Source organism: Sturnus vulgaris, chromosome 7, assembly GCF_052056855.1.
Source record: "Sturnus vulgaris isolate bStuVul1 chromosome 7, bStuVul1.hap1, whole genome shotgun sequence".
NCBI classification, from domain to species: Eukaryota; Metazoa; Chordata; class Aves; order Passeriformes; family Sturnidae; genus Sturnus; species Sturnus vulgaris.
This window is the reverse complement of record NC_142249.1, coordinates 28,997,809-29,020,128: the sequence shown is the minus strand read 5'-3', so window position 1 is coordinate 29,020,128 and position 22,320 is coordinate 28,997,809. Positions and strand designations below refer to the sequence as shown.

The following is a 22,320-nucleotide window of genomic DNA, read 5'->3' as shown; positions in this document are numbered from 1 at the left end:
AATAGCAATAATAATGTAGCTGAAATGGTGTTGCATTCAGCCTGGGCTGCACAAGGTACCTGAGATCTTGGGTAAGTATATAGACTTCTAGACAATGCTGATTTCCATGGGCTGTATTTTATTGCTTCTAATTTTAAATTCAGTTTGTCCAAGACTAATATGTCTATTCAAGCTTCTCTCTGGTCTTTCCATTATAAGCTTGATTTCTATGGGTAGAAAACATGGAAACATGAAACAAACATGCAAACATGAAGTTCATATCTCATTGCAAGTAATCTTTAATGTCTCATTCCAGCTTTTGTTTTGAAGAAATTTAGTGGTTTAAAATAATAAATTTGTTCTAGAAACTGTTGAAAATTTTGATGTGTTCACATTAGTGTCAAGCAGCATAACCCTGTAGCTGAAAAAGTCAGGGTAGATGAGCTGTCTGCAATGGTGCTGTCCAGGTGATATCTACCTCAGTATTCCCAAATATGCCTCTCATAGTTGCTTATTTTTAGCTTCTTCTAGCCTAACTTTCTCTTCCTCTGTCTCTCATTGCAGTTAAAGGACTAGGTGATTACTTAGATGGCTTCACAAGGGTAAGGGTTGATCAGAGCAGGAAAAAAAGTGCGGCGATATGACCTGTCCGGACCAACATAAGAAAAACAAACACTTCAAAATAACTTTTATAGAGCTAAAATACATAAAGAACCTACACCATCTCCTGCTTTATCCTATGCAGTTAGAGAACACAAAGGGCACCACAGAAGTGATTCTCTAAAATAGAGGTCTTCTGAATGTTATAAGCAAATATCATGATTCCTGACTTTTCCTCCTTGCTTCCACACTTCAAATAAGTTAACTCCTTTACTGGTTTGTCTGCTCCTTTCATGGAGAGAAAAAGCTAAAGCTCTGATTATTCCAATTACAGCAAAATCTTATTTATGCTTGAAAACTAAAGGAGTCGTGTCCCTCACATAGACCTTGCACCTCACCTTCACTGACAGACTTTTAGAGGCAAAAATATAACTCTCTCTCCACGGGCACTCAGCAGTTTAAAGTCTTGGGCTATGTCCTGAAATACAACTTCCATGAGGGAATCCCTCCTAACCCTCCCTTAATGATGATAGAACACATACAACTAGTGAGCAAAGAAAATAAAATTCTCTTCATTTCTTATAAGAGGCCAGAAAGAATTACCAGGAAAGGAACATAGACTATTACACTGTACATATGTGGTTGGGTAAGTGCAAAGTGAACAGGCTGGGAAAATTGAGCTGTTTGTTTATCCTGACAACAATGTGCGTTCCTGCACTTTACATCATGGCAATACTGCATAACTTCACTCTGGAATTCTGGAATTTCACGGCGAATCCTACTTTTCGTCACTTGTGAATGTTTATCATTTCAATGATTTAGAATTTGCAGCAAAGGCGAGGATTACCTTGAAAGGAAGGAATTCCACATAGGTGTTCCCTCTTACAGCTTCACAAGTAGATCCTATATTCGCTAAGATGAAATGTGAATTTTTTTACGATGCTTCTAAAAAGTCACTTACTAGAAGCATTGTCCTTGGAAGCTCCCTTTATTTATTTCTCATGCTAGTGCACTATTTGCTCTCCCCATTTGGCTTTCACAGGGTCACCTGAGACAAGGCAGCCCTGAAGAACTCTGGAGGTCTGAGTGTAGGTAGAAGAAAGAGCTTGTGATCTGGTGAAACTGAAAGCAGAGGGAACAGAGACGGTAGAGAAGCAGCACTTTTCATTCATATTCTAAGGCACAAAATGTTCTACTCTCACTGGATGAAAGCCAGTGAACAATGGTTATAAATTAATTAATGCTTCACGGGCTCCTAATTTTATATCTTTTGCATTAAATAGTCATGGAATGAAATGCATAAACAGTACTATTAGAGTAGATAGAGAGCCATATTTCTCTGTTTCCAGGTGAGTGCCTATCATGAGAACACGGAGTCAGGCTCTGCTGCGCTCTCTCTCCATTCCCTCCAGTCTTTTGTGCAATGCGGAACAGGTTTTTACAGGAGAAATTGAAAATGCCAACTCACATTAGCCAGTTGATTAGTAGTTATTGCACTCTCCAGAATAGTGGATTTGCATCTCAAAAAGAAGAGTTAAATCCAGGTCTCCTCCTTTTCAGCTGCTTGGTGAGCTGCAGAGTGCTCTAGATGGGTGTATATTGTCTATTCTGCTGTGTGGTAGGTGTGTCCCAAAAGCATTTGCTGAATTGGGCGTGGTATGTGGAAAAGTGCCCAAGGCATGGACTTCAAAGGGCTGAGGAATTAGATACCCTCTGTGTGAGTCAGATCAGAAACATTTTTCAGCATGGCATATGGAGAAACAGAATTTAAGGCAACCAAAGCGCTTCACATCCAAATTTCGATGCCAGCGAAGTGGAAATTTTAAGTTTGTTCACCCAGGTACTTTAAATACCACAAAGGTCTTATTTCAATTTCTAAAATTCGATTGTGTTCAGAACTGTCTATGGTGGCATCATAGGTATGGTCTAGGAGAATGCCAGGCTGGCTGTAGGAAGGGCTTATGTTGACTGTCAGAGATGGACTATTCTCCATAGTGTCATAAACTGCCTGCAATATACATTAATAGCATACAGTAAACAAAACAACAACAATGAAAACAGAGAGAAAATAAAAACTGGAATGCCCAGCAGCCCAAATACTGTAACAGCAACTTTTATAGTAACTGTGTAATGGTCCTGATAATTGGTCCCATCATGTCAGACAGTATACAGAGGGGAGAGTAAAGGTAGTTCCTGCTTAGTAAAGCAGTAATAAATTTGATAGACCTAGAGGAAAATGTCTAAGTACAGCAGCTATGGGACAGTAAAAAGCAATGAACTGAGGGGTCCTGAATGCTAGGGTAGGCCACTGTACATCATTTATGTATGGAAATACCTGTTGCAGATGGTGACATCAAGCTATCAAATCACTGTTAGCTTTTCAGAAACAACTGTCAGGAAAGCAGGTTTGATAATGTTGACCTTCCACAGCCTCTGCAGTTGCCAGCTATAACCCTTGACAATAGGTTTATCATTGCTTTGAGAGAGGCAAACTGATCTCTCTCAAGCATCTGTTGGTTTTTTCCCAAAGAAAGGACCATTTTTGTAGAGTAACACATAATTTGTTTAGCATTACCCATAACATTTTATGATTGCTTTCATAAACTCCCACTTTTTGGCAGCTTTTCTTACCCCAAAAAATGTGTGAAGGAAGGAAATAGAGCCAAGAGTAGTTGTCCCAGCCATCACCAGAGCACTTAAGTTGGAAGAATGTCTTTAAATATAGGGACTAACTCAGAAGTGGGTGGAAGATAATTTGTGTACATTTGCCTATAACAATTTTATTTACCCTGGCTTATTTAAATCTACTTCTATTTCTCTGTTTCTGGAGATGTGTGTCTCAACCTATTTTTTTCCTCACTATTCTTTTTGTAGTTTTAAGCTATTGTGGGTGTCGAAAGTGGAAAAAAACCCACAAAAACTGTCAGAGCTCTGACAGGTGTCCTCTGACAAGTCTTTCCAGGGAGTTTTAAAATTCCTTCTCCTAAGCTTGCCCTGTCTTCCTCCCCCACACTATGTAGGACACAATCCGGAAGGAGCCTTCACGTCACATTCACTGACTGACAGCCCGAACCATGAGCTTAACCCTGTTTTTATCAGCTGTTCAACCTAGAAAGTACAGCTGGGTTCTGGAGTTGATAAACCTCCCATTTCCCTTCTGCCTCTGCTCTGGAGCTGATCCTATCTGGCAGCGTGTTCAGTCTCTCCAGGAGTCAGACACAGGGTGCCTGTCGGAGATCTCACATCCCCGGAGCTCTTTGCCTCACAGCAACTTTCTGGTAATTTAAAATTTTCTTTTCTTCCTCATCCCCCAGGGAGGCTAATTTCATGGCTCAACTCATCTCTACTGTCCAGATTATTGTTTTTCCCTTCTGGATACTCAACGTGAACTTTCCTCTGACACTAACTCCATTAGTTACTTGCATGATTAAACTAAGTGAGTGAGCCTGACAGAATGTGAGGTCCTCCAAAAATCTCCAGTTTTGGAGAGTGTATCTTTGCAATCTGCATTTGACTTGGAGAATATTTTTTTCTGAATAAACACGCACACATTATGGTAATGAATCATTAAAGTTGAAAATATGTTTAAAATATATATTTATCTACATATAAAAGCAATTATTAAGGCAAAAAATATCACTGTAGAGATGATCTGTTTGCGAATTGGGGATTCCTTGAATAAATATCTTCACATTTGTAAGACAGGCCATCTCTGGCATGTTGGTGATGGTTCAAAGGATTTGAAACCCTTTTAGTTTATTTTCTCATACAGAAACTGTAGTCCCCACTAAAACTGCCATGGCAAAAAGAATGTGAAGACAGAAAAATATGTTATTTTCTGTTCTCCACTGTTGGAAGTCCCCATCATTTTTTCTTGCTAATGTTTCTCTCTTCCTCAATTATTCAGTGTCTTATCACCTGCTCTTTAATTGGATGCAGGGAAAACCATAGAAACCTAAAACATTCCACTAAACCCTGCAAAATAAGGTTGAGTTCTTCTATATCTGTTATTAGGTGCTTCATGAGAATAAAAATAAACTCAAATAAATTATTTATGCAGTCATGTCTACATTTCTAAAATTAAAAATTATTAGTCCTAGAATGAGGGGCTGAAAAGTGAACAATCCCACTGACACCTGTCATGGGGATGATCCTCTGCATGGGGCTATTCCTTGGGGTTCAGTGTGGTTTAATTCACCCCTGCATACTCACTCTTTGGCACAGGTCTCATAAAAACTCAGTATGAGACAATGGACCATGTGAGCAATGGAGCTAATCAAGGTTAATAAGCTCAGTTTTATAAATGAGCAAATTTTTGAGAGCATCTATAATTTTTTCTGCATTTAGTCATGTAATTTAAAAAAAATGTCAGCACAATAGCTTTAAATATTGCAAATTTAATTTACTACCTAAATGAAGATCATTGATATCACAGACAAGCAGGAATAATTTAGACCTTAATTGGACCTCTAAAGGTAATTAATTTTCCAGTGATGTTTGGTATAAATATTCTCTTCTTAATTTATTGAAATAGAAATCTGAAGTGTTCATGCATACAAGTATGCTCCAGTTATAAATAGAAAAAAATAGGAATGCCCAATACCCGTCTTGTTCCTTTTTTCTGCAATGTCAGCAGACTCTGCCATGAAAGTGGTAGAAATATAGCAGTTATGCCTTAAAGATTTTAATAGCTGATACCCTAATCCATAACCATCTATCAGTACATGATGGCATTTAACATAAGAAGTTATATTTGAAACCGAAATAATTGACTATGTTTATTTAATGGGACATAGTTTATTTATCCAATGGGACCTAAGCCACTTACTGAGCTAAAGCCTAAATGATTTGGAATCATGATGGAAGTGGGTCAGATTTTTTCCCATGTAATATTTCCTTGTGGTCTGTAGTTAGGAAAGGCCAAACTGTGTCTAACAAGCTTTTATTTGTTGTAGAGGAGTCTGCAACTCCACTGGAAAATATTTAGAAATCTGCAAATGAAAAAGGCTTAACACTGTGAGCTATTAATTATGAAGTTTCCATAGAAACATCATTATTCCCTCTCCTTGAGAAATGAGCTAGCATGTATTGTGAGCAGGAGAACATAGTTATTGACAACTATCTGTAACTTTCTAGATTATCCTCATATGAAATGAAGCCATGCAAGAAGTTCAATGTGAAGGTGCACATAGCTTTCCCTTTTGCAGCTGTCGCGTGGGATTCTTGTTCTTTTCTCTTCTTGTTCTTGTTCTGTTAAAGTGGGAGCACACTGACCTCTGTAAAGAAGTGAGATTTTCAGAAGACTTAAAGATAGCAAGATAGGAACCAACGAGCTCATGCATAGGATTTAAAGAAAATAAAGAGTAAAATATTATTGGAAACAAAGAAATTTATATGCTCTGGTGGAATCTAAGGCTCCCTGATGGAGCAATCAGGACATTCATCCACTGGCTGTGGTCACTGCTTAGGTGGGGCTTCAATCCCAGCATTTCTTCATCCTCTCATATTTAAAGTCTCTTCTCCAAAATAGAAATGACATATAATGTAGTCTGTAAAGTGATATAATTTTCAATTTCTGTCTCTTCTATTACACTGTGATGATCTGCCTATCTTCCCTGTCTTTACACTAATAGTGGATAGACTTCCCTGGCTCCAGGGGCTGCTCAGCTCCTCCAGGTCTCACCAGGCTTGGGATTTGATCACCAGACCTCACTGCTTTGCTCTGGGGAGAGGCCAACAGCCAATTTAAATATGAGGGGCTGCTTTCTGCCTTTCCTATTCCTGTTAGCCCTGGAGAATTTCTGAGAAGCTGATCAGGTCAAAGATTAATATGGTCCAAAAAAGTGATTAATTGCTTCAGTAGGCATCGATATGCACTGGTGTGAACTCATCTGGGCAGGGGGTGGGTGGTTACCCAGAGGTAATTCTGAATGTGGGTGTGTTGAATTTTGTGAATAGTTGTAAAAATCAAAGCGGCTTTGATAATTAGTAAAAACAGATCATAATTTTCCCCCCAAATCAACATGCTCATAAATTCTGTATGAAAATATGCTAGTTCTAATTTGATTTAAATTTCCTCTGAGAAGAGGATGAGAGCAGCATTTCCCAAAAGCTCTATTCTATCTCTTTTTTTTTTCTTTCAATTTTCCTTCAGGTTTCCACTAAGTGAATAATAAATGTGTTTTCTTCAGAAATTACATGCCTACAAGAGAACTTCTTTGCTTATAAGCTATGTAGAAAAGCATTTTTTGTATTGTACCTGCATGAATAATATGTAGTGTTACACAAAACCACATTAAATGCTATTTTTTCCAAGAGAAAACCTAAGCTGTAGAATGTAAGGATTTGACTTAATAGGACAATATCTACATTCTTAAAACTTCATTTTTTACATGCTTAAAAAAAATAAAAATTATAGGTGAAAAGTAAAAATGCCTAAGAATGATAAAAGAATACTGGGATGACAAGGCCTGATTCTTTGAATGCAGGGAACAGAAATGTTTTTCTCCTGACATTAGTATTTTGTGTTGGCACTATTTTAAATCCTTATTTTTTCAGTGATACATAGCAATTTGGAGTTATCTGTGAAGCATTAGATTATCAGTCACACTTCTATTAGATATTAAATTAAATCATACTATCAAATGAACTAAATGTCAGTCAAAAATAATAAAAAAACCACCACCACGAACAACAACAACAAAAATAAGACCAAAATCACAAAAAGGAAGTCTAGGTTAAGAATGCATGGGTCTAGAGATATAAATATAATGTAATTTGCATTGAAATAAGCCAATGAACACGGTGTTCTGATCATGTAGAAGCTGTAAAAGGACAAATTTTGGCTATTTCAGGAAAAAGAACATAAATACCCGGATACCAGTGACTGCACAGTGTGAGGTGTGTCATTCTACACCGCTGAGTCGCTGACAGCAAACCTGCCAGCCACAGCAGCCATCAGGTGTACACAAAGCATCTGTGTGTCTGGGCAGAGCTGCACAGCCTCCACAGAGGAGCAGAGCAGGTGCAGGAGGGAAGGGAAGGCTCGGTGGCAGCCTGGGCTCCACTGCTGGGTGGGACAGCCCTTCTGTGCAGCTCAGCCAGCCTCGAGGGGCTGAGTCCCATTGTCCTGTCCCCAGACAGGGCAGGGAGTTGGGCTGGCCTCTAAATGTCTCAGTGCCATGCCCTCCCGTGTGCTCAGCCTGTGCGTGCTCACTGCCTGACTCGGGAAAGCAGCTCCTGGCCAGGGTTCCTCCTGCGGGAGTCTGAGCATCTCAGAAGCCACTTCACACCACGCGAGGCTGGGTCGGGGTCACAGCCTCAGACAGGATCACATTCTTTCTGCCTTATTTCTGCTGAGAGCCCAAGCACTGCCTTCCTTCCTCACCATCTGACAACTTAATTTAAAATCTTGGCTTGATTGCAGGTCCATGGCAAGATTCCCACTGGATACTAAGTGAATTTGTTGTCACTACTGACTGCAAAATCATTAGATGATGGAGAGAGTTGATCTCAGCCTAACGATGCAGGTGATGCTCACAGGGATTGTGAACATGCTGGGGACCATTTTCTCTTTCTGGAAATCCTTGGCACATGTGAACCTTTGCAACAGAGATTGTTGAAGAGCCAGAGAAGGCTCCAGTCCTTTATATCTCTTGTGGTGGAAAACAAAGGATCTAGGACTCTTGACTGAGGTAGAGAAAGGCTAGGTAAACCCAGTGTTAAACAACTTATACACTTGCTCAGCAAGTTTGCTGGCTTCAGGCGAACATATATGAGGTGTTTTGTTCATGATTTGCAACACAGAAAGTTTTCCAATTCATTAAGGCCTGAGGAACAGAATAGAGAGTTCAAATGTCTTTAAATGTGGATGCCAATTATCAATAGCATAACACTCTGAAGAGGGGGCAGGCTGCAAAAGCTGTGTCAACCTGTTCATGTGGCTGAAAAGATTGTCTCACTGATGGTGACAGAATTGACACAATTGTTAATGTTTTTCTTATGCCAAAAAATAAACTACAGTAAACAGATATTCAAAATAAAGTGCAAACTTTTCTCGGTGCTTATCCCACTGTAATGCAAGATTTATTCAGTGGCAAGGTATTACTCACAGGATTGGCATATGAGTTTTGTTTTCTTTCTCTCATGAGCTTGTAGCTATACTTACTTGTCAGCATAGCTGAACAGTTCCTTTGTTAATCTGATCTAGGGATCACAAGTCTCAGGGAAAAAAGGATACCAAGGCAACTCCAACCGTGGCACAAACATAGCCAAGTGTATTTGATTTCAAGTATCACAAAGGCACTCTAAGACTGGAAACTGTCCATTTAAATTTGGCTGTTTTCTTAGGGAAAGGCCAGAATCTTTATTCAGCAGTGCTTTATGTAAATTGGAAAACTCTTTTCAAATTACTTTGGTAGAAAGCAAGGACTATCATTACTTCTACCCATCTTGTGCTGCAGAACTAGTCTTTAGAATGACCCTTAACTGAAGCAGAAAATGGAACTCCAGTCTACCAACTAACCTCTCTGGTGCAATCTAGCTGTCTCTTGAGACTTTTGTTAAGATTTAACAAATCCAGACACAATGATAACAATGGCAATGAGAACTGCAGCTTGAGAAATCAATATAAATTACTGCAGCAACCAAAGCCATTGCAGTTGTGACTTGTAGAGTGCCAGAGAACCAAAGAGTTATAACAAAAATACAATGGATGGTAGACACTATTTTATTTTACAGAATGCATTGTCGCTATAAAGGAATTCTCTTTCCTTCCTGTCTTCTTCCATACAGGACTTTGATTTACAAAAAATCAGTATAGAATAAGATATCAAGTTTCAGTTACCAGTGTTTGTATTAACACCCTTTTCCAGTCTTTCTGCAGCAGACCATGCCTAACCTCTGGGCTGATACTTTCAAAATCCTACAATATCTGATCATATGTTAATGGCATTTTGCTTGGTGTGCTTCATTTCAAGTTAAATATTCATCACTAAATATACAACAGGAAGCACAATGAATGCACCTTATCCACATAAAATATGGTAGAATTGTGAGAAGAGAGAGTTGTGTTTATCTCTATTAAGTGTAAGGACTAAAAGGGGTTATAGTAATTAATTTAAAAGCTGGAAATGATGCGAGAGATGGATTTAATAATTATAAAGAGAAAGAAAATAAAATTAATTGAATTATTGCAAATAATAGATATTAATTGACTTTTAAATAAATTTTCATATATTAAATGTTAAATATGCAAAGCAGTGGCATTTACCAATCTCTGTGGAGGCTGGTGGTTTGCTGATAATGTTACTTTTTCTTTCCTTTCTTTTTTTTTTTTTCTATTTTTACTTTCTCAAAAGGAGTTAATTAAGAATATCAAGTCTAGTGCTTGACATGACCTATGGATCAACTATATATTTAGCTTTAGGGCTCAGCCTTTTGTGGGCCACTAGAAGTGCTCACAAAGTGAAATTTACTGAGCTCAAGACAGTTTTAACTGAGAATCCTGATAACACGAGAATAGTTCAGATATTCAACTGCTCTTCTACCTGGGAAACTATTTGTTCATCTTGTTTCTAACTTGACAGAGACTTGTATTTGATTTTCCTCTTGCATTTACCAGGCCTTGAAATTAGTAAGTTAATATGTCTTCAGTTATGGATTCTGTTAATCATTGCTTTAACTGCAATGGTAAAAAATTTCCCACCGAGTTGATGTGGATGAAGTTTTTTTTTACTTCAGAAGAAATTCTGCTCGACTCCCTTTGACTGAAGGAACTTCTGCCCTCACTCAGGTTGTATAAAAAGGAAGTGGCAAATACACAGGGCAGAACCTCAGCTGGCACAGCCTGACCCCAGACCTCAGATTTTCTGCAACTTGAGACAGAACTCTCCTCTCGTCATGGAATTACTGGGACCAGGGTTATCATCCACAAAAGAGTCAGAGATCTGCTCAACTAAGTCATGTTTCAAAGACATGTGGAGGGTTGTGTTTGATTCCTGCTGCTCTCCAGCCGAATGCCAATATCATCCCCTTAACACCAGAGGAGAAAACTTACTGGTTGCTTCACTTGGGACTCTGATCTATAGGAAATCCCAAGACATTCAGAAGTCCTGGGCATTGATCTCATCCCTTTGTTTCAGTATGATTTGTTTGTTGCCAGTCCACTTGAAAAGTAGGCCTTAACTGAGGACGCTCAGTTGTGAAAATAATGATCTTTGAAATTAGATCTTTGATGCCTCATTTTATTTCTGCAACTGATTTTAACATCTTTGAACACTGAGATTACATAAAGTGTCTCCCTTTCAATTTTGTACAGAGTAGCTCAAAAATTATGGTGATAGAGAAAGTCTTATATTACATTGGACCTGTTCCAATATTAGTTGTTTACCTTCAAGTATGCAGAGTGTAAATGGATGCATTTCATTATAATGGTTTGGTTTTCATGTGAATCAAGAAAACATTGTTTAAATTGGGGAAATGGTTTAGAATTTAAATTGCCAGCATTCATATAGCTGTGGATTTAAATAGAGAACAGGTAGGTCTCAGCTTCTCCAGGTTTGAATGACACCAGTTTTGGGAATTCTGAGACCCAGATGTCATACAAGAATTCAGCTGAATACAATATTGACATTCTCCAGTGTTAGGCATCTAAATTAAGGGGTTAGATTAGGATTGAGCTAATTTGTACAAGAAATAGCAAAAAAACACTAGTTTTAGTAAACTGTTGTTGAATTAGGAAGCATAAACATCTCATTTAGATATCAAAACCAATGTAAGTTTAAAGATGCATCTGTATAAAAACATTCTGCTCCAGCAGAAGCAGGCATAGGTTTCAGTTTTTATACAAGTTTCTTTTTTTCACTCGTGAGCTAGAAATTGCCCATAACCTTTCAAAGAGCTTTACATTTCCATTTGTTTACTGAAGAAAAGATCCAGGATCTTTGAGGAGCACCTTTGAATATTTGTTTATACAAAAGTTGCTCTAAAGTGCTAGTTATTAAATGCTTGCTGGGCTTAGTAAAACAAAGGTCTCTGAGAATTAAGTAGATATGCCACTAGCAAAAAGACATATTGAATAATAAAATGCTCAGTGTGCCTAGTATAATTTTGTGTAACTCTAAATTTATTTATAGATTTTGACTTTATATTAGGCTTCAATGTATCTCTACTTTACAGTTTGCCAATGCGCCCAGAGTAAATGTTCATTCTCATCAAATTGGATATCAGAAAAATAAGCATAGGAACAAATCTACAATCCCCTAGCATTGTAAACATTGTAAGAAGACAGATGATTGTGTTGCTAAATTTCTTCTACCTTGAAACTAATTCTCCATGGTTCAGCTGTTGGTTCCCAAACCAGGCAGTGTTCTAGTTTTTGCTGCAGTGCTGTCCTTCAAGGCAGACAAGTAGTGAGTGTGGGCAGGAAACACGGCCAGCTGAGTCAGCTTGCTGTGTTCATGTCTGGAGTAACTCAACAGGAGACAGGCCACTGAAATGTCTCATGAGAAATAGCTACGAGGAAATTCTGGAAAATAAACTCTGCCTTCATCTTTCTTCATCAAAACCTGTTGAGGGAAGGCTTTTATAGCTAAGGGGACATGGCATTTGTGACTGCCTTAACGGGTATCTTTGAACTCACTACCTCTCTTTCCTGTGGAAAAGATCATTTAATCCTCTTCAGGCTTTCCTAAGCTATAAGAGCATTACAAATTATTTTCATGAGTTCCTGTTTTCTCATATTTAGCAATATTGCTAAGTGATTGAGGTCTGGGCACAGGTGGCTGCCTTTGCCCTTGCCATATGTCCTTGCCATGGGAAGTTGTGCTGCTGACACAGTGCCCCAAAAATGGGACAGTCACCATGCAACGAGGTTAAAAATGCCCTTATGTTGATTGAGGAGTTTTGTATTTCCAGAGGGTGACTGTATTTGTGACATATAAGCAACAGGAATTTGTGTGAAAAAAGTATTATAACTCGCTCTAGGTCAATCATTAATTATAGAGTTATTTTGAAACTATTTCCTATTTTATATTTATATCATAGATAAATATTTATAATATATGAATAAATACATATGCATGTATTTCATAACATTTTAATTATATATTTCTTTTAGAAGCATAATTCCTCAGATTAAAAAGAAAGCCCTTTCAAGTAGTTGGCTCTCTTATAAAAGCAAAGAAAAGAAAAAAAAAAAAGCTGAAAGACAATATTGCCTGCAAAAATATTAGTTTTAATCAAAACCCATTAACCATCAAATATTTTCAACAAGAAACATTTAGCAGGAATCGTAATTAGTTTTCAAAGTTTTCTTTGCACCCTTCCCTGTTTGTTTTATGCTTCCATACCATATTCTCTCATTTGAGTGACAGACTTTATTAAATACTGTGGGAGAGTGACTCTTGGCTATGCAACCAGCCAATACAGTCAGGCCTGAGGATCTCAAGAGGTCCTTTCCAATCTATCCATTCTGTGATTTGGGTATCTTTTCTAAAGGGGAAGCCTGCTTTTTGACAATTTCCCCAGCTATTCCATGTAAATGGTTATGCAGGAGGATGACAAAGGAGCAGGCGAGCAGGCAAATTTGCAAAGTCTTTTTCTTTTCTACCCTGCTCTTGCACCTCATTTTTCTGAGTTCTCAGCTGATCTTACACAACTGTAGCCCAAGAGCTACCAGGTAACTACATTCATTTAAAACAGCTTCATATGGGATTTATACCAGAGAATTTTGCTGTACCTGATCTTTGGCTTCATGCATTACTGTGTAATTACGATCTCTTATGCTTCATTAATTAATATTCATTTAAGCAACATAGGCACACAAACAGGTTTTAGCTATCTACAGTCCAAGATAGTCCTAAAGGAATGAAGTTGTTCTTCAGTGTTCATTTGTTTGTTTTTAAAAGTTGACAACCAAATCTCTAGATCAGAAAACACATGCACAGTTACTGACATGAGACCAAATTGCTTTCCTTGTAACATTTCAACATCTTGCTTATTTGCAGCTGCAAATTTCTCAGCTGAGAATCTGAAAAGAAATACTACAAAATTTTATATACAAAAAAGGGAATTAATCTGCTAAAGAGAAAAATGAAAAATGAATGTTTTGTTGGAAAGGCTCATATTTTTTGCTTCACGAAACAAAAAACCTACACATCTAATTCCATTATTTCTTAAGTCTTTTGAGGCTACTTGATGTTTATTCAATAGGAGGACTTGCATCATCTCTCCTTAGGTGCATTAAATGAATTTAGTATTCCACTTTTGTGGCCAAAAATATGTCACTGGTGTGAGGAATAGCACAAACCCCATAAACTATAGACAAGTTGAATTGTATTCTGTCATCTTCATGACCACAATCTCTATGCCTTAAAAAGTTGTAGCTGGCTCTATTTCACCCTGTGCTCGGTATTGATGAAGCAATAAAAGGTAGGTATTAACATCAAAGAACCAATAGTCAAATAATTGTTTAGCTATGTGGGAGACATCGAGGCTGCAGTCAAAAGTACATAAATTTGAAAACAGCATCCAAGTCCATGGCTGGAGTCTGTGGAGAGTTGTCAGAAAGGGAAGGTTAGAACAAAATATCATATAGCGTAAACAATCAGAAACCATTATTCTTTCCCATGATTTATCGACTGTTAAAATTTTGTTCAGTGCTTTACAGACAGGCCTGAAGACACAATAAGAAATCAAAGAGTGAAGAGACTTATACAGTACTTAATAATGCAGACATCACCATCTAAGCAAGCTCAATGGGAATATATTTTGCTTTTCAGTTTAGGTCGTGGCACTCACAAACCACTGAAGGTGCACCTAATTTTTCCAGGCAGGCTGTGAGCAGTGGTGTGGTGACTGATCCATGTTGAAGCTCACAGCTTCTGGCTGCTGGGCCGAGCAAGGAGGGTGCCTTTGTGCTCACAGGCAGCTGTGACCTAGAGCAGAGGAAATGTAGGCACGTAGCCTTCCTATCTGCTGCCTATGCAATGAGCCAGGGAGCTGAAATTAGCCTGAAACTGAATCTTCCACATCCCAAGTCATCGCCCTGCCTCCAGGGAATACTTCACTGAATGCCATTCCATAATGGATAGAAAAGCCAGTGTTTCCTCACCCCTGCCTTGCAGGCTTCTACAAAGCAAACCAGGACTGTGACTTCTGATAATTCTACAAAAATGTCCTTTCACTGCATATCTGCGTCTGTGCCAGAATTACAGGCATTGACTCCAGCAGGCTTAGCCTGGGATTATTAAAAAGAGCTTCCTGGAAGCAGCTGATTTCCCAGCAGCTCATACTTCCTAAAGAAAATCTGGGAGCAGTGATTATTCCGTCATTAGAAGTCAAAGCAAAGCAGATGAAGATACATCTCAGTAAACACACTGCCATGAAAGGGTGATGGGCTGAATGTGGCAGCAGGAACTTCCTCTCTGATTCCCTAAGATGAAAGAAAGCATAGATTTGGAGTCCTGGCATTTCAGAATTACTTCCTTGGAACTACAGTTTTTCTGGGACACTTCAGACAGATTTAACACTCTGGACTAATATGCAGCAAGGTCCACATCACAGCACGTAATTTCTCTAGCTACTATGAAGCATCAGAGGCTGTTGAAAGATGTTAACTTATAGGGGTGTCCCATAATTCACAGAAGGATTCAGCTGTTCTGTCTAAGAGGGTCAATTCTTCTGTCTACAGCCTCATTTACAATAGCAATTCCAGCTTAGATATGGACACTTAATCTTTTTTTCATTATTATTATTCTTTCTGAACAATAGTAATTTCCAGGTTGAGGACACACCACTCTAATCCTTTCTTTTCTCAAAGGCTGTATAAATTGTTAAGGTTGTATCTTGTTTTGTGGCAGCCACTACAGCTGACATTTGACTGTTTAAAAACAAAACAAAACAAAAAAAAGATACAAAATCCCAAACCAGTTCTCCACTTCTTTTACATCAGATTTAACCCTCTATAAAATTGTATCAGGAGACCAAAAGGGATATATAAATAATTTCCCATTACACATTCAACTGTTCATTGGAGAATGACTAAAGGAAAAAATGCCTGCTGTGACAAAATCTGATAATGAATATGTACATTCATACCTTATTTTGATCTTTATAAAAATGTGATTTATTTTCTTGATTTCTAAGGCCATGGGCAGCTGAATAGACAAGCCTTAGAAAGACAAGCTATTCCAGTTTGAAAGACCTGCAGACCACATTTTGAATCCCTGAATAATGAGGTAATCTTACCACAAGAGTAGAAAATTTACATTAAGATTATTTGAGATTGACTTTGACTCTCTTTGGATTCCAAATCTTCCAAGCACTCACTTCTGTTATCAGTAGAAGCGAATTTAACCACTTCAAAAGAGGAGGTGGGGTAACCTTCCTGCCATGGGAGGGGGAGGAAGAGGGAGAAGATTCTCATAAGGCTGAGCCTGCTGTTGAGATTGTCTCTATTTCTCCTCTTCCATCTCATTTATATGTGTGTCTCATCCTATCCCTGATTCAATGACTGCAATATTGTGGAAATATTACACCACTAAGTGCAACGTGACCCAGCCTCCTCCATACCTGGCCTGATGGACCTACACTGAACATTGCAGATGGGAAGTAGATACAATAAATATGCTGAAAATCTTCTCTCTTTTGCCATCTCTTTGATGAAACTTTCTAGAGGCTATGGCTACTTACCTGGAGTCAGACTAAGTCTGATCCTCGTGTGTACATCAAGCTGACAGCAGCTTGGTATTCCTGCTGTGAATTTTTCTGGGGCAAAGTTATGTACAAATGAATGCATTAAAGATGCATTTGAAATGCAACAGTCTCTGTAGATTGTGTAGAAGCAAAAAGGCTTTAAAGAAGAGAAATGGATCTGGAAATGCCAAGGTTCAACGTTTGCAACAGTCCCAGCATGAGCACAAGAGAGCTTCTTAATTAAAGGGGGATGAGGGGGGCAGGCAGCCTGCAATCACAGTGTGGGGTCTGCAAGTACTCTGAAGATGGCACTTTATGATCATGAAATGTGCTCCTCTCACAATGATGCCTGCCTGCCTGCCTGGTTTAAGAGGTGATTATCTGGCTGGCAAAGGATCACATCAGCAAAACTCCTGAATGCCACTCTCAGGTGAAGCCTGCCCTGGTCTCAGGGGGAGCACAGGAGGGTAACATATCAAAATGTGGCAGCTCTTCCAGTTTGGGTGAAACAGCTCCCTGACATTGCATTTTGTATCACTGCTTACCCAGTACAGTTAACTTCTAAAACTACTGATATGAGAAAGGAACTTAAAGAGAGCAAAACTTCGGGTATAAATAAGATCCATTGTGCCATAAGCAGGCAGCAATAGCACAGAGGCCAGGCTGCTTTTTGAAAATGAATGTGTCACAGTATGGGACCTGGCAAATGTTTTAGACATCTGTGATGGTTTTCAACTGTTGAGAGAGCAAGACATTCAAACAGAGGCACTGGGGAGGTAACAACTTAATGAAAAAAGAGCCCTGTGTGGGACAAGTTGCTGTCCCGGATTCTTGGAAGTTGCAATGATAAAAGTTTTGAAAAGTCAGGTCATGGGCAACTTACTGCTGCTAAAGTACAGAGCACATCAGAGCACCTCTCTTCCAAGGACTGCACTCCCTTCTCAACATAGAGACTTCCCATCACTGTAATTTGTCTTTGCACGTCTGGGAAAATTGTTCTTAGTGATCAGTTCAGTAGAAATACGAGGAGACCAACAGAAAGGCAGATGTGTTGCTGGAGCCACTTTCAAGAGCGATGCTGAAAGACAAATTCCAAGGTTTTTGTTTTGCAATCAGAACAGCAGTCCCAATTAGACTGGTTATTACACAAACCAGACACAGAACAACTGTCTGGACCTTTGTAAGACAGAAGTGCAGAAGTGAAAGGTGTAGGTGTATGGAGGGGAGTGTGTTTGAGGATCTGGGTGTTTATACAGGCTACTAGTTAGAAAACTGAAAGCTTTGGAATAGCAAGAGGGTGATGTTTCGTGGGGTTTTTTGTTTATTTGTCTTGTTTTGTTGTTGTTGTTGTTGTTTGTTTGTTTGGGTTTTTTTACATTTCATAATTTTGTGTGTTATTTAGGCTATTCCAGTATGAAACTATTGTTGTGTCACAAGTTTGGGCTTCTCCCTGAAACCTGAGGCCTGGAACCTCTTTATCCATGAAAGAAGCTACTATTCCCTTCTGTGCTACCCAGGTATCTTGCTCAGAGATGCTGTTCACATTCTTCTCTGTGAAAAAACAGTGATTCTTATTAGAAATACAATGAAATCAGTGCAATGACTCAAATAGTAATTTAAATGGGAAATTGGAAAGTTTGTTCTAAACACTGTGGAGTGACAAATCTTTCAAAGGAGAGCATAACATTGACAGGTGATGCACAAATTGCAAAGGTGTGGACATAGAGAAAATATTTTGTGCAACTGTTTGGATACACCAAGATATGAACAGATTGTGTTCAATCTGTCAAAACATATTTTTCCTTTTTCTGATTATTTTTATTTTTAGAAGAAATTTTTGATGAAAAATGGAGTTGTTGCAGAGTCCATGTGTTAATATAACACTAAAGCAGGTGTTTAAACTCTAAGAAACTAGAATCAGTAGAACAACTCACCTGCTTAATCCTGAGTAAAGGGATTGATGGAGTAGGGTACCTTGTTATCCAAAGTACAGAACTCCTAATTTCTTTGTTAATTGGCGTTATCTCATTCATTGCAGTTATAATGAGTATTCACCAATAGCAAATCCTCTCTTTCTTATCTCTGTCAAAGCATATGGTCCTAGCAAAGGAACCAAGATAACAGTAGCCTAATGCAGCCGTCCTCTAAATTCAGTATACTGAGTGATTATGTCCAAAGGAGCTGAAATAAGCCTTAACAAAGCTTAACACTTTATGTACTTGGTATAGGCATGAGGAACTGATTTTAAAGCACATCTATTCATCCATCCTTAAATAAACTATGGGTAAGTGCATTATGGTTTTAAAGCAAAAGACTCCAGGTCCTGAGCAATGCCTTTATTCCAAAAGTCACAGCCTCTGACAAGGGGCAGAACTTGTCAGGAATCTTCCAATAAAGTGTTTTTCAGTGGAAAACGTCAGTTAGCGTGAAGCAGTATGGTTCATGATTTTCTACGGATCTCTTAATGAAATTCATTTTAAAACAAATCTAGATTTTCAAATATGAGCATTTATTTTTGAAACCATTTCCAGACGAAGGAATTCTATGTTTTTAAATATCAGCTAAAATACACCTCAGAAAGATAAAAATTATGAAAACTGCAAAATCATGTAACAACAATATTTCATTTTCCTTAGCTACATTTATATCTATATTTATATTTACTCTTCTTTTGTGTGTTGAATTCTGGGCCTAAATATGGCACATAAAAATGTTTCATATTCTCAAAAATTTTAAATGTCAAGAAAATACTATTTTAGGAAAAAAATTCACACTTTTTTGTCAGTGACATTCTGGTGTACAGACAGGTCAAAACCCAGATCCCAAAAGATCAGTAGATATTTTTCCTCTTGTTGATTTTATTGACACATTAAATGTTTGTCTTTTGCTTGATCATAGCATCTTCCTCCATAATAGTTTTATGTGGACCTGAGAGTCTAAATTCCTAATTTAAAGTTCCCTTGATCCTTGCACTTTGAACATTGTTAGTTGTGGTGCTATTTATCAAACATACAATTTTTGAAGTTCCTGCTGAAACTGCTTCCCGAGAGAAGTCTTTTCTTCTTCAGGCCTGACACTACCATAAATTATTTTAAGATGTTATAACCTTCTGTATTTTCTAGTGAGTTATACTGCTAGTTAAAAAAGGCTCTATGTTTCTGAGGAGCCTCCAATTTGATTGTTTGCTGGGAGCAACATTGTGAAGAGAAAATGCAGCCATTGGTCTTGAGCTCTGATATTGTCTCAAAACAAATGGTCTCAATTAAAGACAATTCAGGGAAGTCCATGGAAATATAGTCAATAATCAAACCCTGAGAAAGAAATGTTTTGAGAACACAATTTGACTTCATTTTGTAAAGTATAAAAAAAACCCCATGCAATACAAATATGGCAGAAAAACAGTCACGCCAGGCAGAAAACAACAAAAAACAATGACTAGAAGACATTTTTTTCTGCACTTGAAATTTCTTTCCCCATTTCATTGGCAATTTGCAAACTCCATACTTAAAGTAAATGCTTGGATGAATGTTCATTTTGTTCTATCTAGTCTGTTTTGTTTCTCTAAAATCTACCCTTAATGCCAGCTGAGTAAGAACTCACAGGCAAGGCAAAGAACCTGAAAATTTAAACAATTTTACATCATGAAGAGAAACGTCCCTCCTGTCAAAACTCTGCCGGTTTTTGAGGCATGGAAATTTATCATCACTGCAATTATTATCATAGCTTCATTCAGCTCCTCCAGAATCATAAGAAAAGGGAGATGATGACATGATAAAAAGCAGTATTTGCTATAGTTATCTTCATCCACAATGTAATAGCAGTTGCATAAAAGCTACCTAAAAGTCAATGCACGTATTTTGGACAGAAATTAGTGTGTTACATCAGAAGCATTATTCTAAGTTATTGTTATTGTAAGCTGGTTCGCTGCCTCCTTCTTATTCACTACATTTCTGCTTTCAGAATTGCAGGTCCAAAGAGCTATGAGGGCTGTGAAGTCAAAAAAATGTATTAATAGTTTGGTGGGGTCTTCTGTAAATAGATTGCAGACCAATGGTACAACTCAGACAGAGGAAGTCTTAACATTTCTAACTACTCAGCCTGAGAATAGAAGTAAATAAGTGTAAACACAATATCAAGATCCATCTGCTGGAAATGGTTCTATAGAAAAACAATCTGTGAATCTCCATCAAATTTTACTCCCATTTTCAGTACGAAGGAGAAAGAGCTTTGTTCAGTGAGAGGTGGGAGGATGCTTCTCGCCATGGGCCACTGGCATGATCCAGCAAAACTCCTCTTAGCTTCTTCCTTCCTCAGCCAGTGACTCCAGCATGTGCTTAACACCCACCCTGTGGGATTTGGATACACAGTGACAAGGACTTCAGTTAATCAAGGCCAAAATAGCTAACGCTGTATTTAATAGCCTCACTTTAAGGCAGGCTGGTTTAAAAATGTTTTTCTAGTTGCTCCTCAGGCTGTCTGGCATGTTTTCGGCTGCTACAAGCCAATAAATAACAAAAGTAACAATCATCATAAATAGTAAATATTTAATATTGTAAGAACAACATTGCTGAGTACACAGTATTTTGAGCGACAGATGTGTATTTGTTAGTGATATTAACTAAATAGAGAGTGCCTTGCAGTTTCTTTAAGAGCCACAGAATTAATCACACAGATTAATAATGTTGCCATGCACAGCAGGAAAATTATTTCTCCTCAGGACTGACTTTCCTTTTGCTAAGAGTGTTTTCAGCCAAAATATGTAATGACACACAAACAAGTTCCCGAGCTTCTTAAAACTGATTTTCAAAGATTTTACACGTTCACTTCAGAGACTGTTTTCCCATTCGAGTGAGGATGTGGTCCTTCTGCTGAGAAGCTAAGAACTGTTACCCAGCCCCCTGCCTGGTGCAGGGGGGATTGCTCATCTGATGCTGGAGAATAGGAATGGGAATTTCTCCACCCAAAACCATCCTGCAGTATGTGTAAAACAGCAGTTTGTGAAAAAGAATTAAATATTTTTCTCTTGCTCTTGAATATGAAGGTGATTGAGATTTAAGAAGCACAGCACAGAAGTGCCTTAGCTAATTCTTGATGTAGTAGACAGAAAGGCAATTAGCACAGCAGTGTGCCAAGGCCAATATAACCTGTCCTTGGGAAGGAGTGCTGTCTTTTTCCCAGACTACAAAGGAGACAAGCTTGCCTATACCAAGGGTTGTGTTTTGTTAAACTGTTACTTCTGTACTATCCCTGCAATTGCAGCTCTTTTGACATGAAGATGATGCAGATTGAATGGATGACTTGGTATCCAGTCAGATTCTGAGCAATAATGGCTTTGGCATGAAAACAGTAGTTTGAAAAGTCAGGTTGTGTGTTCAAACATCTGCATTTGATGCATCATTTTCTGGGCCATATGAAGGCCAGCTGAAACTGTATCCAGTGACAACGTGTTATCCTGCGGGATCAAAGTACCATGTAACACCAAGTACTAAATAAATTATGGTTGGGCTGCTGGGAGAGAAAGCAAGGTCAGGAGCTTGTATAAGAAAGCTTTACTTCGGAGTTAATAGCCTGCAGTAGCTTGAAATGAGGCAAGCAACCAGCTAAATTGAAGGCAGGCTTTTGTGCATACATTAGGTGCCAGGAGAGTTTTACATGCACTCAGAACCTTGCATTGCCTTTTGAAATGAGGAAAACAAAGTGGATTTCCTTTGAAAGTGGAAAAAAACCAAAATAACCAACAACAAAACAAACCAAACCAAAACAAACAAAAAAAAAACAGAACAAAAAAAAGAAACAAAAACACAAAAACAAACCTCTTGTGCTGCAGGTATGCTATGAAGCAATTGCTTTGCAGATGAGCCCTTCTAACAACCATATTGAATAGAAAGTCACACATCAGGCAGCTTTACATCAAAGTAAAATTCCAAAATACAGGGTAATTCAGCCAGAAGGGAATGATACATTTAAAGATGGGATTTCCTCAGTGATGAAAGATTGCATTATTTCTTTCAGGGAGTCCTATAATAAATCTTATTAAAAAAATTA

General features: G+C 38.2%; 1 long non-coding RNA gene across 3 annotated transcripts in view; it reads right to left on the bottom strand.

Annotated features, from left to right (window-relative positions):
* The window catches only part of LOC148223224 (uncharacterized), an 81,499-nt gene that overhangs the window by 38,774 nt on the left and 20,405 nt on the right, over positions 1-22,320 (bottom strand). The window contains exon 1 of one of the 3 annotated variants that reach the window (XR_015804711.1): positions 2,048-2,149. The exons of the other annotated variants lie outside the window; for them this stretch is intronic. This is a non-coding gene — a long non-coding RNA (uncharacterized LOC148223224). Of the gene's footprint in view, positions 1-2,047; positions 2,150-22,320 lie in introns of those variants that run through there. 3 annotated transcript variants of the gene reach the window in all.